Source organism: Grammomys surdaster, unplaced genomic scaffold (assembly GCF_004785775.1).
Source record: "Grammomys surdaster isolate TR1022 unplaced genomic scaffold, NIH_TR_1.0 126153, whole genome shotgun sequence".
NCBI classification, from domain to species: Eukaryota; Metazoa; Chordata; class Mammalia; order Rodentia; family Muridae; genus Grammomys; species Grammomys surdaster.
Window position 1 is genome coordinate 2,876,186 of NW_021620961.1, and position 18,104 is coordinate 2,894,289.

An 18,104-nucleotide genomic window follows, 5' to 3' on the forward strand; every position below is an offset into this window, starting at 1 on the left:
TTCCTTTCTCCTTTCTTCCTTTCTCTTCTGCCTTTCCCTTTTATAAATGATTTAATTTTGTTAATTTTTAGGTTACAATATAATTATATAATTTCTTCCTCTCTATTCTCCTTCCCGAGCCTCCCATATGCCTCCCTTTGTTATTTTTCAAATTCATAGTCTCATCTAAAATTAATTATTGCTACATATGTTTTCCCATAGATATATGTGTATTCATGGAAACTCCTCAATACATAAATATAATCTGCTTATTCTATGTAATATGACTTGTAACTGTGATTTCAAGTTAGCCACTTGGTACTGAAGAACTAGTTAATATTTTTTTCCTTGGGAAAGATTATTTCTTCTACTCTGAGCATAACTTAATTGTCTTTGAGTTAGGTTGAAGCCTCATGTGCTTTTCCATGTCCTGGTTAACAGATCTATTACTGTGTGGCTTGTTCAGCTCATGTTTAGGCAGAAATACTGCTTTGTGAAATTTTATGGATGTATATCCTGACATTATTGGGAGATATAAAGTCCTTCTTCCATTTCCTACTACAATCAATCTCTCTGTGCCATGACCAGCACTGATCCTTGGCTCCTACCTTACTTCAGATGGATCTCAAACTCATGTCTACTCTCCTTTCTCAGGCTACTGTCGATACAGGAGCAGACCATCAACCTTCCTATCTTCTTTTAGACTATTAATATTTCTACCTGGATTTTATTTTCATTATCGAATTTCCAGCTTGTTTGTCAAACGTTGTTTGTTTGTTTGATGAACTGATTGTTTTGTCCTTGAGATTTATTACATACTAACCCAATGGACTACACAATTTATATTTTGATCATCAATCCTAAGTCATTAACCAAGGAATCCATATTTCTATCTTAGTTTCCACTATATGGCATTTCTGAGTTTTATGTTATTATTACAAAAAAGCATACATTTTCTTCATATTCATTTGTATAGGATACATTCTTAATAAACCTAAAACATTTAAATAATAGTCTTTAAACAGAGTTATAAATATAAATGTTCTTTATTGCCATATTTTACTTATTTGTTTGCTGTATATATTAAAACTTTTAGGTTAAAATTGTGCTTGGGAACTTGTACAGTGGCTCAGCTGAGATGTGCTTCAGTATATTTTAATCACATTTAAGTGTTCCTATTAGTATCATCAATTTCGGAAAGAGAAGTATGTTGAAACACAGTTGTATTTCACAAATATATGTAGTTGAATATTTGCCATTTCAGTATAACTTATCTTCCAGCCCAGAATTTTTACAACATATGGATATGCATACAAATCTCATTGGTTTAAAAGCAAACATCATAATTATGTAATTTTATTGAGTAAATTTTTCTATAATAAGAAATAAGAGAAATATTAGACATACAAAATCATATATCTGTTGAAACATGCTCTCTTGAATATATGAATTTAAAGAAGTTACATAAAAATATTACTGTTCTTTTTAATGGCATTCCTCCTTCCAGTATTTTAGTGGACTCAATGCTCTTCTTGTAGTTAGGCCTCATCAGCAATAAATATGCTTTAACTTTATGATAAAGAAGATAATATTTTCATAAAACATAGAGAATAAAGACAAAAAGGATTTCCTCCAAATTTCCAGCCCAGGAGCCATACATAAATTACACCCCAAATTTCTGTGTGCGAAGCTATGACAGAAATGTTAGAGAATAATATATTATTTTGTATTTTTACCACGAATTATATAAAATGTGAAATTTCTTTTTAAAACATATTAGTGTGATATAATTTGGTTAAGTAGAAAATTCCACAAATTCTATTACAGTTATAGAGAACTTATTCATTTCTTCTTCCTATTTTCCTTATTTATCCAAGATTGAGATAAAAGGAAGTATATGACAGATACATTAACAAGTTGTATGGAGAAGGATAAGGGTATGAGGAAGAAGTATGGGATAAGAGGAAGGAGAGGAGGCAGAATGAAAGAATGAGAGAGAAGGAAGGAAGTAATGAAAGAGAGGACAAAGCAGAGAGAGGTAACAGCTGATGAAGATGTCACTTACAGGTGTACTAAGATAGCAGCGATGAACATGTTGTCCTGTGAGTTACTTAGAATTACTTTTCAAAGGATGGTAGGAAATAAAACTATATGCAGATTCATGATGCTATATTTCTCAAGAATGAAGGAGCTGAAGAGGATTGCAGATACATAGGAGGAACAACCATATCAACCAAGCAGACTCCATAAGTCTCCCAGGGACTAAAGCATCAACCAAAGAATATACATGGAGGGACCCACGGCTCCAGCTGCATATGTAGCAGAGGATGGTCTCATATGGCGTCAATGGGAGGGGAGGCCCTTGGTCCTGTGGAGGCTCCATGCCTCAGCGTTGAGGTTACTAGGGTAATGGTTAGGCAGGGGTGGGTGGGTGGGTCAGGAAGCGTGCTCATTCAGACAGGGGAAGAGGGGATGCGATGAGGGGTTTGCAGAGGGGAAACTAGGAAGGGGAACAATATTTGACGTATAAATAATATAACCAAAAAAAAAGATACTTTAGACATTTCAGATAGGTATGTTTTTCTTATTCAGATTCTCTTTTCGCTGTAATGTCAACATTTGTCTGACATAATATAAACAATTTAAAGTATAAATTAGATTCTATTGGTTATACATCAAAAATCCACCCACCAAAGAGCATACAAGGACTGTACCTGGTCTCCTGGCTCATATGTAGCAGATATGGCCATTTTTATTATATGTAGCAGATATGTATCTCAGTCTCTCCATGTGGGTCCTGAAACAATTGGAGTGGGGCTGTTTCTAAAACTGTAGCTTGTGACGAGCGCCCACCTCACCAGCAAGGAAGACACGGCACCACACCAGGATCCTTCCGCAGCAAACCTTTATTCCAATGTAAAGAGGAAGACGACAGGCCTGGAAAAGGCACTGTTTATATACCCTTAGAGGGGCGTGTTCATTTCTGATTGGCTGCTTACTCGTTGCCTGCCAAAACGCCCTGGGATGGGCTATGACTTTGGCGCGCTTTTACCATAGCACATCAGCACAAGCAGCGGCTTCCTACACTAGCTTGACTAGAATTCACTCACCACAGGGCTGCCTTGCTTGTCCTCAGCGGGAGATGATGTGCCTAATCTTGCAAGGCTTGATGGGACAGGGTTGAGGTACGCCCAGAGGGGATTCTAACCTTCTCAGAGGAGAATAGGAGGATGGTAGGGGAGGGACTCTGTGAGGGAGGACAGAGAAAAGGGCAACATTTGGGATGTAAATAAATAAATTAATAAATAAAAACAAAAGATTCCTCTTTCAACGTTAAGTTCATTAATTTAATTACAATAATCATTCTAGTATTAAGAAAGAAAACATGTTCTAAAATCAGTAAATTAGTGCATGTCTGCTTACAGAAATGACATTGGTTCGACGTCATATATCATATTTATACTGCAAGCTGAGTAATTGCACAACCACTGTGATGTATGTAGACAGTAATTTGTAATGATTTAAGCCAAGATGTTCTATTTTTCTCAGATACATAATGCTTGTTTTACTCTAATTATTAGGGTCACTGCCTTAATTCTCCATTTAACATTACTGATGGAAAGGTCTTCCATTTTCTAAAATATAGCCTTTTTAATGAAGTTATTTCTACTAGTGAATTTAACCCTTAAGTTCATCGTGCTGTGGCACCATATGTAAATATCAGCCTTCATGGAGACATTTGGGTTTGGAAGACAGTGAGCTGAGCTCCCGTGGATTTTCAAATTTTAATGTATTATCCCATAATTTCTCTTAAAATTAAAATATCTATTCACAATTTTCTTGTCTCTATCTCTGCCCCCTTTTTGTTACTCCCATCTTTTTATTTAATAATGTGATTTAAAATATTCAGTTTATAAACATGTTTAGATTTTAATTAACACATACTTCATTGTATCCTAAGAAATGACTTATTTTAAATATTAATTCATATGTTGCTATTTACATTTACATTTGTGTTTGGATATATAAAATATAGCAAATACTTTTCCTAAAACCAGCAGTACAGGTTTTAGAAATTATGAAAGAACTAGCAGAGTTTTGTGTTTTGATATAGTGTATGGTCTTAGATAAAATTAATAATACTCCTGGCTAAAACACTTATTTGTAAAATGAACAAAATATCTAAGATGTTCAACATTATAGTGGTTGATTAATCATCATTTTATGACTGGGTTTAGTTGGAGTGTTTCAGATATAGGATGAAATATTTTGGTCTCTCTTGATTGCTTTTGGGAGTCACTTATTGCTCTCTTCCATGTCTTACCTGGCATATTGCTAGTTTCAGTAAATATTTCTGGAACATTGTACTTTTACACTTTAACTGTGCTTTTAAAACTTAACTTTCAGGATTTTAGTTACCAGTAACCCTAAACCATTAAATGTAAATTTTCAGAAAGAAATAATTCATGCCATATAATTTTATTATTGTATATTTTATTTATTTTACTTCCAAATGTTTTAATTAACATAGAGTTATATCACTTCTCCTGCTCCCTTTTGCCTACTGCTTCTTCTAGCTATGTTCCCTTGAATCCCTTCTAAGATACAATACTCTCCAGTTGATAGCCTCTTTTTGTTTATTGTTGATATCTTGATATCAAAAAACAATATTTTGATATTGTTGATTATTTATTGTTATATTGTTGATATATATATTATACATCTGTGTATATTGATTTATTGATTGATAAATGATAGATAGATAGATAGATAGATAGATAGATAGATCCTGCTGAGTCTGTTTGTTTGTTTGTATGTACATGGTTTCAAGGTTGACTACTCTACTTCAGACAACTCATGGGCATATCCTGTCGTGAACATGAAAGAGGTTAATTCTACCTTTCCTAGCACTTAATAAATGCCTCTAGTGGGACTCTATGTTAGTATGCCTCTAATATGTCAAGAGAATCATTGGTATTGTCATTATTCTAATCTTGTTCATGCAGCCATTTCTGGGACAGGCTGTATTGCCTGATGCTCTTGCTCTAGGAGTTTTTTACCCTGTCTTCCTCAATGTAACCTAGACCATTAATGCAGGAGCTGCAATATAGATGAATCCACTTGGACTGTGGTTTCAGTCATCTGTTGATGTTTTTGTTGTGTTCATTTTTGGTTGTCTGTGAAGCTCTTAATTTTCTGTAAGATCAAGCTTCTTTGATAAAGAACAGTGGCTATACAGACTTTAGACACATTACTCACATGACTCCATCTATATATGACTTGAAAGCCTCTTTCTTATGTAGTAGCTTTCATGGTTCCAGAAAATACTATGCAAGCTGCTGAAGGAGAGGGGTAACTAAACAGTGTGATCTAAGCTAAAACACTCTTTTCTTCTCTACCAATTTTTATATTATGCTTTATTTTTAGTTTTTTTTCCCCTCTATTGAGTTCAGCTCATGTTACTTGGTTACCTTGGGGGAATTGATTTTCAGGGTATGTTGTCAACCTACCAGGTGTGACATCATTAAAAAACAACAAACAAAAACAAACATCAACAATAACAAGCAAGCAAGCAAACAAACAAACAAACAAACAAAACCCTGGCATTTTTTCGCAATTTCCATAAGACACCAATGGCTACTGACTTAGGGATGGGATTTCATGCCCTCCTTCCTACCATTGTGCTAACATAATCTCTGGCTGGGCTTGTGTAGGCTGTGAGCATACTGTCACAGCTGTCACAGTCACCATGTGTGCATGTGTGTATCCGGTCACCTAGTTGGGTCTGAAAACAATGTATTCTTGCTATTGAAACCATTACTAGCTCTTAAAATTTCCTCTGCCCACTTTGAAAATATCCTTGAATTTCAGAGGAGAGATATGACAGGAAGATGAATTTGGGGACAATTCATTGTCATTTATTCTCTGCAAATGGATTAGTTGGAGTGTCTTAGTTCATTTACATCTGTTGCAAGGTTTTTTGTTTGTTTCTTTGTTTCTGATAAGGATTGAGACATGCTCTGATCTATGAGTGTAGCAATAAGTCATTAAGAATGACTTTAATACTCTGTCGATTTAGCAAAATAGTAGTTTTAGGTTTTCCACTGTGAACAATTTCCTATCTAGATACTGTTAGCTTCTAACAGTGTCAGGTACAAGTTGTATCTCACAGAGTGGGCCTTAGGTTTGATCAGAAAGTTATTGGTTACTTTCATAAAATTCATGTGAATATTGCATGAGTAGATATATCTTGTCAGGTCAGTCTTGCTATAGTCAACAGGTTTTAAATATGAATTTGATTGAGGATTACTTTCTTTTCTAGCATTGTATATAGCTTTTTCTACTCCAAGGTTACTATTCAGTAGTGATCAATTTCCTGGAAAGTTAAAGTTTATATTCTCAATGTTATGTAACTCAAGTGCAGTCTTCAGAATTAAGGGTTTACTCACTTTGTGGATGGTATCTTAGCAAGAGCAACAGCAACTAATACTTTGTGAACTCTGACCAACAGCTAACATGATGTAATCCACTCCTACCAATGTGTTTCTTTTCCTTAGTATGGGATGTCTCTGTGTATATGGAACATGATTATATATTTGTCTGTAGAAATAAACTATTTCTCATAAAGGCTTCATATAATGATGTAATTTTGGAGAATGTTTTTATGTATTTTATGGCTATGGATGATTTGAATGCATGTATGGATGGAAAATTTGTTAGTGCAATACCCATAGACAACAAACAAGGATATGAGGGCACCTGGAATTAGAACCACAGATGGATATGAACTGTTAATGTGTGCATGCAGAGAATAGATCCTGAATCCAGCCAGTGATCTTGTTGTTAGAACAAATAGATATGTTTTAAGTAACATAACACATAGGGATTTGTACATTGTTTAGTTTTCACAATTGACCAAATTGGACTGCTTGTGATGCTTCTTTCAGAGGGCACAGTCTCTGTAATATTTAGAAAATAACACACACACACACACACAGATACACACACACACACACACACAGATATCATTCATAAGTCATTAACCTTTTATAAAAATGTTTCAATTATCGCATTTGCTTAGTATATTCCGTGATGACACTTATGTTCTCCTCAGTGATATCCGAGATCCTATAAGAGCCTCAGAAGCCTCACTGAAAGTGCTGAGTCTCTCTAGTCTATACACTTTTCAGTTTCAGAAAATCTAGGACACAGAGAAAACTTCCATTTGTAAAACTAACTGAATTATTAGGTTTTACCCTCTTTCCTTTTCAAAATATAATTATTTTAACTGGCACATAAAGGCATGCACTAGACCTAATATTTCACCTTTATTATATTTTATTTTGTAATTACACCAACTTAGCATATCTCTCTTTTAATTTACCATTTCTCTATAATGAATACATTCAAAATTTTTCATTATTGACTGAGGCAATACATACTATCTTGTCCTATATATCTAGTTCTGTCCACTTTATTAAGCATATCTTTGATCAGTGAATTATACTTTTATTCTCAATTCTCTTATGACTGACAATTTCTCCTTTGTTGAAGTTAGTCCTATCAATAAGCAAGAAGAGTAAAAACTCTCTATTGACCCCATAAATACTCTAACTTCTTATTTCTCTGATTTTTTCAATTGACTTTCAACAGACTCATGCACTCAGTGATCTCTACTAATCTCCAAGTGTTCCACATAGGTGACACTCTAAAGAAATATTTTAGCCTATAATGATATTACAGATTATTGATTTGTGTAGTTAAGAGAAGATCATCATATTTAACACAATGACATGATCTAATTTTTTTTTTTTAGTAATTTATTTTTTCTCAAATCGTAATTCATTCACATAGGGGTTATGAACACAGAAAGGCAGGAAGTGGGGGAGGGGATGACACTGGAGTGTGGGCGTTCAGGGGGAATACAGATAGCTTTCAGAACCAGGTATCTGCTGGATTCTTGCAGCATAGCATTCCCCTTTTCATAAACTCTTTTAGTTTAAAATAAGATGATATTTCCAGATTTTTCTTCCATGGTCTCCTATAATATAACACTATTCTGGGTAATTATTTTCAATTTCATAAGACATCTCTGCCTTTTTCCGGATTTTTTCACAAAGTAAAAAACAAATGCCTTGATAAAATTAAATTTGAAAATATCTCTTTCTTTGCTTGAAAACTTATTGTCAAAGATTCTTAGATATTAGTTATATTTTCCATTGAAAAACAAATTGATTAAAGACTTTGTCAGATTTTTTCTTGCAATTATCTTTATTCTTTATCTCTGATTTCTGGTCAGTAATATGAGGGAAGAGGTAGGTAAAGCATTTCAGGATCGGAGTAGCTTAGCACTCCAAATATAATATGTTTTATGTTGCATTCTGTGACAGCTATGAAGGTCATAGCATCAAAAAAATAACAGGAAATTCTTGGCAAGTGACATTAATTTTGTTATTTTTTTTTGTTTCTTAAATATTTGGTCAGAATACGGACTGTTGTTGAAGAAACAGTTATTATCCATTAAGACCTAAAAGTCTGGTAGTTAATGGAGTAGTCAGATACAGAGATTTATCGTATGGTAACTATTGGATGATGAGACACGTGTTTATCAGTCATCTGAAATGGGACATTTACATTCCTAGTTATCATTTATATGTTAAAGGAATCGAAAATAACTATTTTTAGCTATCAAAATTTAAAATACTCTGACAGTGTTCTCCAACTCCACATGCAGTATAGAATGAATTTTTGAAATGTTCATCAGACTTTTTCTGTGATTTCTTATCCTTTATTAAGTATTATGAAGTTCTTAGACTATTACTTATGGGCATTCAACACTTCCCCTACTTTTACATCCCATTGTCACTCTAACCAAAAGATCATGAGGTATTGCAAAGTCCTACCAACTGAAATCTTTGGCAGTAAATATATCCCAGTTCTTACCTATGTGGTGATGATGGCTTTCATTTAGATTTTTATAATATTTATTCTATTTCTCTGTGTGAATATACACATGTTCAAAGGTACCTGGATTTCATTTAGGTTTTTAAAATATGTATTCTATTTGTGTATGTGAATGCACATATGTTCTAAGGTACTTTGAGTCATAGAAGAAAATGCCTGCCCTGGCGTCACTGGTAGGAGTCAGCAACCATTGAGAGATGCCTGTTTGAGTGTTGCATGCATTAACTCAGGACCTTTGATAGAGAAGCAAACACCTGTAACAAACATTTTGTCAGATCATTTTTGAATTTTTCAAACAAACACCTATATGTAATTCATAGTCTAAAACTCGGTGCTAGATTTCATCTTTTATTTTTATGTAAACATTTGAACATGACAAGAACAAATATTTTTCTTTTTAAAAGATAACTCTTTATAGGAACTAGTAAAAGTCAGGATGTGGGAGATGGTTTAAATGAGCACAATGTGAGGTTTTCAAACTCCATCTTGGAGTTCAACCTTGGCTTCTAAACTACACATTTCACCTTTCCTTTAAATCCGCTTGGAACTATCCCCCATTATTTTTCATTTGTTTGCTTTGTTTTATTGTTATATGCTTGTTTCTATTACTAGACAGGGTTTTTCTGTGGATCACTGGTTGTGTTTTAACTTACTGTCTATACCAGGCTGACCTGGAATATACAGGTCCATGTGCCACTGCTTCTGAAGTGCTCAGACAAAAGGGAGGGGATCTAGAGGAAAAAGGAGATGGTAAGGAACTGGGAGCAACAGACTGAAGGAAAACTGCAATGAGGAAATTTGGAAGAGAAAAGAATATTTGCAATTAAAGAAAAATATGAAAATGAGGCCTATTAATTGTTAATAAAATAATGTATAATAAAATTAGAAGGTAAATTAAATACCTTAAAATGTATATTAATACAAAGAAATGATCGGGATGGCTACTTTCTTGTCCAACATTCTGTATGCAACAGAAGCCTATATATCTTGGCACCATCAGAACCCAGTTCTCCCACAACAGCAAGACCAGGAAAAGATACCTGAAAAGCATGATGCTACCCTAAAATCCGATCTCATGATGATAATATTATCCATGAAGGAGGATATAAGTAACTAATTTAAAGAAATACATGAAAACACAGGCAAACAGGTAGACATCCTTAATGAGGAAACAACAACTATAACAACAATAATCAAAACATTAAATGCACAGAACAAAGAAAGAATATTAAGAGCTGTGAGGGAAAAGGTCAAGTATCATATAAAGGCAGATCTATCAGAATTACTCCAGACTTCTCCACAAGACTAAAAGCCAGAAATCTTGGACATATATCATGCAGACCTTAAGAGAACACAAATGACAGCCCATTCTACTATACCCAGAAAAATTGTCAATCATCATAGGTGGAGAAAACAAAATATTCCATGATAAAACCAAATTTAAACAATATCTATCAGCAATTCATCCCTACAGATGAATCTAGAAGGAAAATTTCAACACAAGGAGGGTATCTATACCAAAAAGAAAAAAAAAATTAATCATCTCTCAACAAACCTAAATGGAGAGAAACACACAGGCACACATACTACTTACTATGTATAACAAGAAACACAACAAGAACTAACAATCATCTGTTTTTAGTAGATCTGACAATCAATGGATTCAATACCCTAATAAAAAGACACAAGCTAATAGACTGGAAATGCAAGCAGTATCCAGCATTTTGTTGCATACAGGAAAAAACACCTCAGTGACTAATAGTCTCTACCACAGAGTAAAAGGCTGGAAAAGTTTTCCAAGAAAATGGTCCCAAGAGACAAGCTGCAGTAGCCATTCTAATATCCAGTAAAATAGACTTCAGCCAAAAGTTATCAAAACAGATGGGGGAAGATATGTTATCCTCATCAAAGAATAAATCCACGAAGAGAAAGTTTCAATTTTGAACATCTATACCCTTAATGCAAGGTTACCCACATTCATAAAAGAAACATTGTTAAATCCTAGAACACACACTGAACATCACACAATAATAGTGGTAGACTTCAACACCCCATTCTCTTGCCAACAGACAGGTCACTGAAACAGAAAATAAAAAGAGACACAGTGAAACTAACAGAGGTTATGAACCAAATGGATTTAACAGATATCTACAGAATATTTCACCCTAAAATAAATAAAAATTTTCTTTTCAAGACCTCATGGTACCTTTTCTGAAATTGACCGTATATTCCATCCCAAAACAAGCCTCAAAAGATGCAAGAAGATTGAAGTTATCTCATGTATTCTATCAAATCACCATAGTCTATGGCTAGACTTCAACAACAACAACAATAACAATAACAAGAAAACAAAACAAACAACAAAGGCATATCCATGGAAACTGAAGAACTCTTTACTCAGGCAGTAAGAGAAGAAAGAAAGAAAGAAATTAAAATTAAAGATTTTCTAGAATTCAATGAAAAGGAAAACACAACATACGCAAGCTTATGGGAAATAATGAAAGCAGTGCTAAGAGGAAAACTCACGGCACTAAGTGTCTTGGTAAAGAATTTGAAGAGATCCTACACTAGCAACTTAACATCTCACCTGAAACCTCTAGAACAAATAGGAGCAAATGCACCTAAGCAGACTAGAAGGCAGGAAATAATCAAACTTAGCGCAGAAATCAACCAATTAGAAACTAAGAGAACAATACAAAGAAATAACAAAACCAAAAGCTAATACTTTGAGAAAATCAACAAGATAGATAAACTCTTATCCATCTAACTAATGGACACAGAAGTTTTATATTTTGAAGACAAGAAAGCTTCCATAGGTCCCACCTAATAAATGTTCCATGTTTTAGTGTAACATCTCAAAGGGCTCTATTTCCAAGGCTTGTTTACAATACTTCATATACTATCAACAATATGCAGGACTAACATTGCTTAATTTAGTAAAGAGCAACAATATTATAAATCAAAAATATTTTGAGATAACTGGGATGATATTTGTGTAAATTATTTCCTTAAGAGTAATATTACAGATAAAAATGTATTACACACAAAATGATATATGACATTTATTTTTTCAGATAAATAATACAGATTTGAATACCTGGGAAACATGAGTGCTACCAAAGAGATGGCCAATACTAGACCCACTACGAGGTGAAAACCACAACCGAGCTTCAATTTTATAAACAGAAGAGCACTGTGCTAAAATAAAGAGTGGGAATAAAATAAGCAACATTATATGTTTTTTGAAGATGGTCATTTAAACATTATTTGTAGAGAGTCACAGTCTATTTTTTTATTTATAGCATTTTTAATTATTTGCAATTAAATTTTGTTATTTAACTTAAGCTCAGAAGCTAAAGATCACCTAAACAAATGAGATGTGGAAATTGCTGTATAACAAACATTTTTGCCATTACAGCTAATTTTTTTCTTATTGTTCTAATCGCATTAAGGAACTGCTTAATGTACTGAAAAAGAAAGATAATATCAAGGAACCCTACATCAAGTTCCTGATTCAAATAAGAATTTGAATGTTTTTTTTGTCTGTAGATTTTAAGCTAAAACTAAACTGTATATAATCTATATTTAAGTTTAGTTATTAGTTATAACTTACATTAGAAGTAACATGAAGCATTTATGAACAAATGCATGCATACACATACATGTACACCTATATACATACATACATAGACACACATACATACATAAACATAGCTAAAGACTCTATTTAAGAAAGCAGAGTGCATCTGGATTCCTAAGGCTAAAACCACTAAAGAATGAAGTAATCTATTTTATAAGACCTATTGTTCAGAAAAATGCTGTAATACAGATGTTCCAAATGAAAACTATAACATGAGAAATTATTGAAAATGATTCTGTGTGTTTAAGCCAAGCACTATTATCATGACACATTAGTAAATAACAGGTAAGCATGCTCATTAGTTAGTCCCTACTTAATTTTCTCAACTAACAGAAGAAATTCATTGATCACTCAGTCTATCATGATTTTATTAAAAAAAAAACAGAAATGAGACATAATCAATTTTTGTTAATTAGTTGAGAAAAACTTCATAGAAGAATCAGGATTTAAAATATGATTAGTTTCATCATAGCAGACTCATTTTATCACAATGTCTCTAGATTTTCCAAAAAAGGTGGTAAAAATGAATAAAATTATAATTAAAACTAACAATAAAACATATCACTTAGAGTACATTAATCAGTCACTGAAATGTCTGACTGCAGTAGTCTCAGTTGATTTGTTCATTATGTGTTATCTGGAGGACAGTCCTGGGAAGCAGTTACTATTAGACGTATAATAGGATCAATTGTGGAGGAGGAAGCATGAGAAGGATGAAAAGAGGGAATATGGGAACAGACAGCTAAAATTAATTTTCAGTTGAGGGATACTATGTAAACTTAATATAGTAAAAAATTCCTAACATGTATCCCTAAATGAAGGCAATCTAAATGAAATGCCAAATAAAGGGGAACACAGAGCCCCATCTGGACATCTCTTGTCACCAAATGAAGCTTCTAGTCCTGGGATTGAGCTACATGTAACTGAGTTTTTAGCCAAAAGGATCCCATGTGAATCACAGATAACCCAGGCTGTTGGCAAAACTATAAGTCACTTGCCATAAGCTATAAGCTAACATCAACTCCATATTGTTGACTATATCACCTACACAACTCATTGATCATGGAGAAATCCGGCTGGGCATACTTAGTGCCTTTATCCTACATTCTAGTTTGTTTAGTACATGAAGGTACTCTGAGTGCCACCAAGAGAAATAAATACAAACTCAACCACAAACCTCTTGATCTTCAATGGTGTTTTGCTTGCAGTATATGCTGGGGAAATGTGGTACAAAGCTTGTAGGATTAACTAACTAACATTTGATTTAACTTAAGGTATAGTCTGAGAAAAAAGCTAGCCTAAACATAGCTTGGAGGACCAAGAACTTGAAAATAGATAACACATGAAGCAATAATAATAAAAAAATACTAGAGTTATAAAAAACACCAATAAAATGACTCATAATAACATTTTCAGACCTTTGCCATGCTCAGTCATCATCAGAATAAGTTCTTCTTTCAGCTGATGGTAACAAATACAGAGATCAACAATCAGACATCAGTTAGAGTGGTAAACATAGGAACACTAAGACATAAATGGAATGTCTCCATGAAATTCCTGTCCTAAGTCACCATGTGAAAGAACAGGCAGAAGGAATTAAATAGTCAGAGGGGATAGAGGATACCAGAAAAAAAAAAAAAGATCATCTAAGTCAACAGGTTCAAAGCTCATATACATTCACAGAGACTGAGGAACCAGGCACAGAAACTTCATTGGTCAGCACCATGTCCTCTGCAATATATGTGAGTGTGTGTGTGTGTGTGTGTGTGTGTGTGTGTGTGTGTAATCCCAGCTTAGTGTCTTTATGGAATTTCTGAGTGTGAGAATAAGTGGATCTTTGATTCTTTTGCCTACCTGGGTCTGAAGCAGCTGTGGTCCTAGATTTGAAAGGAGATAAAAACATATGCCCCCATTACTAATCAGGAAGTAATCTCCAATTGTTAACCACTTGTAAAAGAAAACTGAGCTTTCTCTAGGTTGCTTCACTGGGTACATCAATTACTTTTAACAGAGATGTTTGTTTTTATGATGGTTTGTTTATTTATTCACTTGTTTATTATTATTTACTTTTTGTCTCTTTATCCTATAGGTTATATTGTGGATTATAGTTCAATATTTTTATGAGATTTCTGAGTTTGTGAATATATGTGTTTCTAAGTGTATATCAGTTTTTGTGTGTTTTTTCTTGACTCTTTTTCTTCTTTTTATTGTCCTACTCCAGTGAATTAATTTTTATTTTTATATTGTCTCTTTGAAGTCTTTTTTTTTTTCTACAGAGAAACAGACATAGGATGGATCCAAATTTTAGAAAATCTATTTCCCAAAGAGGGGAAAGAAATTTGTAGTTGACATTTTAAAGGATATATAATTGGACAATCCATGTACAGGTAAATGTCTAATTCAATATGTAATATACCACTTTTTCTAACATCTAATATTTTATTCGTGGACTAATTAGCTCATTTTTTTCAGGCTATAATTACTACCATTGGTTTAAAGGCTTAACTCTAGCTATGCCACTTTGAATTTCTTTGCCATTTTAATCATTCTTTCAAAAATTGGTCCTAAGTTTCTTGTAATAATGGCTGGCATAGCATTGATTTTTCTACAGCTTCCCTTTATTGTCGAGAAAGATGTGCTTACTCTTCTATATGTGTGTGAAGAGAGATGTAGAGATGGAGTTAGAGTGAGAGATAATATACATATAGTATTCTAAAGCACTTAAATTCTGATAAGGGAAAACAATTTAAAAGAAAAGCATAATATATAAATGTGAAAAGAAAAAAATCTATTTATAGGAAACTATTATTGAAATGTAGATATATTATTTTTATACCTGAAATATGAATATGCTACCAAAAAAGTTCTTGTTATTTCCAACAATAGCAATACAATATTACCCTTGCTTTTGAGAGTATTTTAACATTATAGTAATTTATTTTACATCTTTTTGTTGCTAATGCATAATGAGCATATTTCTTTTTTGCTGCTACAAAGTTATTCTATGTTTAATGACATGTCTTTAAAAACACTGGCCAACAATTTAATTACCTTTCATAATTATTACAAAATGGTATTTTTTATAACTAGGTTTTAGATAATGTTAAGACTTCATTTATATGCCAGTATATGATAAATCTTTTTACAAACGTGGTACTTAGTACGATTTTAAATAATAGGAAGAAACTGCTATTCAACTTGCTTCTCAAAGTAGCTTTGGTTTTATGTTTGCAGTTATATTAATTATGTACATGAGAATTTTTGATGTTCATTATTGTTTCTTTATTATCACATGGCATTTAGTTAATGTGGACACATGATCAAAATCAATACTGAAAAATTATCTTAAGTCCATAGGCAAATGAGACCTTGATCTTAGAAGAAAACCGAGTACCACCATTTTGCTAGGCTAGCATAAATTCTAACTAAATTATACAACTTATTTTTCTATCAGAAGTTTAGTATAGACCACATCCATTAAAGTAGGCTTTCTTTGAGCAGACAGAAAATTTTGAATAAACAAAAGTGGCTGAAATACAGCATTATGTGATTGTTAGGTACCCAGCTCCAAACAACATATCTCTAACACACTCCTGCTCAGGGAAATCCTGAGAATCAGAACAGAGAGGTTGTAAGAGCCACAGGACCAGAAATTCAGCTGAGGTTGTCTAGAAATCCAGGGTAGCTAAATGTAGCTGCTTATATTGTAATGCAAATTAGGCCCCCCAAAATTGTTTGCACTACAGGGTCTACACTTAGCTTCTGCAGACAGGAACGTGCCCCCAGTTAATTATGGTTGGTAAATAAAGATTCCAGCAATCAATACTCGGGTAGAGGAGAGAGGCTGGGTTTTAGATTTCCATTGTTTGGAACTGCAAGGACAGAGAAATTGGGAGAGAAACTATGCTTGAGAAGTGTGCTGGAGAGAAAGTCAGAGTCACTATGTACAGGGGCCAAGGGAATGCAGCCCAGAAGGCTCCTTAATTAACTCAAGATAAGGCAAGATAGGACACTGAAATTAGTAAGTAGTACCTCTGTATTATTAGTGTGAGCATCAAGGTTAGGTAGTTGCCCAGCTATTGTGCTGCTTAAGGCATATAAAAATATAGAGGCTGTGATATGTGTGTTTCATCTGAAAACATAAATGGTCTGAGTAGGGAAGCAATACTGGGACAGGATTTATTAAAATATTATTAATACTATAGCTAACCCCATGCTACCTCAACATTATAGGAATTGGTCTCACTGAGTGAGCAGCCCCGTATTGGTTATGCAATACAGCTGATCATCTCTAAATTTTCAGTCTATAACAATACAAAATAGACTCAGTGGGTCATGTTTATTTATTACTTCATATATTTGTATATTTGTAACAACAATAATCAAATTAAAAGTGACCATCAATTTGATGAAGAATTAGAGTGTTACATGGGAAGAGTTGGAGTGAGAAAAAGAAAAATGAAGAATGAGATAATTATATTTTAACTAAAATAAAGTAATTAAATTGTAGTGTGAGTGTGTGTGTGTGTGTGTGTGTGTTTGAAACCTCCAATAATTGTGGTTTGGTCTTTGAAGAGTTAATTTATACAAGTGTATTGAATTTCCTCATCTGTTCCAGATGATAAAATTAAGAACCAGGATCGCTCTTAAAAGTTTAAATCAGCACTTTCATGGGCTGTTACTTTCACAAATACATGAGTGTGAGACACGGAGCTCTTCTCGGCTTCTGGGCTCTCATCTATTTTTATGCTACAATCACTATCATCCTAATCAGGGGCTTGCCAGTAGTATGCTCAGACTTATGTCTGAATTCAAAATAATAGTATTCAGAGCTTTGAAACCACATCATATGAAAAAAAAAAAGCACATGCTAATTTACTAAGTCTCCTTAGTGTGCAGAGTAACATTACTGTACAGATGTAACCTACTTGCTAAAATGAACTTTCTACCATTGTCTTGTTGGCTGCTTATAAAATGACAGGTATTTGGTTGCAACAAACATGATAAAAAAAAAGTTTTTGATTAGAATCATGCAAGTTTTAACCATGTCAAAATTGCAGAAATTAAAAATATATCATAAGAAAAAATGGGTGAGTTAAAAATAATATCAGCTCATTAGGCATAATAATGTGATTTTTTTACTAATATTTCTTTACAACAAACATACAAAGACATTTGCAGTGAAAATTTTAAATAATTTGGCTTTTCAAAGGATATTTTTTTTCCAATTTTTAAGCCAAGCAAAAAAATAAAATACTTATAGTTACTCGTGAATTTTTCTCAGTATTCACTATACATTTTTGAAATGTCAACTGTGATAGTCATAGAGAATCATCCATGCTAAGGGATCTCATATATAACAATTTTTTTTCATGATATTCATTGAGAAAACAGTCCACAGTCAAAATATTTATTATGGTGTATATGGACATTCCATTTTTCTATGTTCATTCTAGTAAATATAATGTGGCAGTGAAAAAAGGAAACACAAAGAACTACACAGCTATTGGCAATGACTCAA